The 2,576-nt window shown below is 29.9% G+C and overlaps 1 long non-coding RNA gene across 1 annotated transcript; it reads left to right on the forward strand.

Annotated features, from left to right (window-relative positions):
* The first annotated feature begins 1,284 nt into the window (after positions 1-1,284).
* Positions 1,285-2,225, forward strand: LOC145641016 (uncharacterized). The gene is made up of 2 exons (XR_014115097.1): positions 1,285-1,671; positions 2,090-2,225. It is a non-coding gene; the product is annotated as an uncharacterized LOC145641016 (long non-coding RNA).
* The last annotated feature ends 351 nt before the right edge of the window (positions 2,226-2,576 follow it).

Genomic DNA, 2,576 nt, shown 5'->3' on the forward strand with positions numbered 1-2,576 from the left:
AATGAAGACTCCTTAATTTAGAATTTAGGAGTCTTTTATTTACATTCTAACTCATGAAATTATTTGTTTTATGTTAATAAAGTGTCTTGATACATTTTTCATGATGAATGATTGAGTACTAAACTTTCATATGAGCAAGTATGTATCATGATTTTGTTTCTTTTGCTCTATACTAGTCATACTCTCTAATCTCTAGAGTAAATTGAAGTATTGAAACAACAATTATGCTCTAAGATTAGTTTTTAAAGTTGAACTTGAAAATGTCTCGAGTATGTAACCTGTTTAATGGCAAAATTTAGTTGCAAACTTAGTTTTCAAAGAAATAACATGATTATTATATCATTTTGATTCATTTGAAAATTATAAGGCTCGAGATCTACGTAAACCATTTGTAGTTTATGCGATTCTTGAAAGTAGCTCGAATGGCATGAATATCTCATTTTGCTTTCTTTTTTTTGTTGATACTGGAGCCCCCATGTGTCGGGTTATGCGCATTCTTGCTATTTCGCAAGTCTTGGAGCCTCCAATTGGGGGTAAATTGTAATGACTTGTTATTGTTTAGGCCATTCATATGATATTGAGATGGACTTGTGTATATATCCTACTTTTGTTTTTGAAATATTTAGGACATTGATATGACTTTCACATTTTACTTAAAGTTATTTTCAAGAAAGCAATTTAGTTTTTTGGTTGTTTATAGACCAAAAACAATTGTGTTTAAGGTTTAGTAATCTTACCTAATGTCTAAACGTTTGTAAAGATCATTGCGGTGATTTTATTCTTCAAAGTTGATTTTGACCATCAAATATTTTCTTTGATCTTGTCAATCTTTTATTTTGGTCTTGTAGGTGCACTACTACAAAAATGCTCAAAGAGACCGTAAATAAGAGACCGTTTAAGTAGATAACCAGTCTCTTTGTTTCAAGAGACCCAATATTACAAATAACCGGTCTCTTTGGTATAGTCTTAAGAGGCAAATATTAAACAAAGACCTTTTAATATAGATAACATGTCTCTCTTGTAATTTTTTAATTTTTAATTCTAAAAGGAGAGACCTGTGTTAGTACATAACAAGTCTCTCTTGAATTTTTTTATTTTAAATTTAAAAAAGAGAGACCTGTGTTAGTATATAACTGGTCTCTCATTATTTTTGTAAAAAAAATTGAAAAACTTATTTAATAGAAACTCGTGACAACTAACAACTTAATTAATTGGTTTCCCTAATTTTTATATATAAAAAGGAAATGAAACCCTAAGTCTCTAATAATTCACGAATCTCATCAGTCTTCATCCCGCTGCGGCGCCGCTTCATCTCCTTCTCTCACTCCCCTCCTTCTCCAACTTTTCAACAGACGGATTAACAACCACCACCACCATGATCTACCTCCTCCTAATCTCTCTTCTCACCCAATTTATATCCGACCAAGTCAAATGAATATAATGACCCGCATTCACCTCTATCAAATCCGCCATAACCTTGTTCACTTGATTAAGAATCTCTGGGTTTTTTTATTGTTTAGATTTTTAGAAAATTTACTAATTTTGGGTTGTATAAAGGAATTCCACCTTGCCACAGACACTAACAATTGCAATTCCACTGCAAGAATCCGCGTTGATTGTAGATTTATTGTTTGATTTTGCTTTTGTTTAGCGGGCAATCATCGTTTAATGGTAAGTTATTTTGGTTTAATGATTTTTTTTTTTATTAACTTGCGTCTGGAATAATTTTGACTCTCAACTAAGGAGTATCAACATATTTTCTGGATTTGTTGAACAATATGGGTGTCCATCTTTATGTCTTTGATTTTCATCTTCTTTATATATTCAAAGAATATTCAATCCATCTCAAAAAAAAAAAAAAAAAAAAAAAAAAAACAAAAGAATATTCAAGAAATCTTGTGCTTTAGTGAGTTAATCTTTTACTAACGTTATATATCAGTTAACCTTTTATGGATTTGTTAAACAATTGACGCTTTAGTGAGTTAATTTTTTACTCACTAGTTATATATTTGTTCAATTTTTCAGTTAAGTATTCTAAATAATCTCAATTATATATAATTTATTAATTATGTGGTTTTTGCTTTCACAGATGCTGTTTTCACAAGGAAGGAGTATTTCAGCTACATTTTTTGTTGATGTAATTATTTTGGTATTGTAGATTACAATCATTTGTATACGAAGTACATTATTTATTGTGGAATTTCAAGTTTTTTTTTGTACTTTGATACTTTCAATTTTACACCAATTTTTTTTTTTTTTTTTAAATATAGCACATATTGTAATTTTAATTTTAATTTAAAAAATCAAATACGTTTATTTTTTTTATTTAAAATGAGACTATAGAGACCGGTTAAGCTGAAAAAGCGGTCTCAATTTTCGTAAAAGTATACTACCTAATTAAGATAAGCGGTCTTATAAAAGCAGTCTCAACTTTCTCAAAATTGAGACCGCTTATCTTTAATAGGCAGTCTCAACTTTCACATTCTAGAGACCGCCTCTAACAAGCAGTCTCTTTGCCAAAGAGACTGCTGCGCTAGAGACCGCCTCTAAGGCAATCTCTTTGGTTAAATTGAATT

The sequence above is a fragment of the Chenopodium album genome, chromosome 7 (genome assembly GCF_948465745.1).
Source record: "Chenopodium album chromosome 7, dcCheAlbu1.1, whole genome shotgun sequence".
Classification (NCBI taxonomy): domain Eukaryota; kingdom Viridiplantae; phylum Streptophyta; class Magnoliopsida; order Caryophyllales; family Amaranthaceae; genus Chenopodium; species Chenopodium album.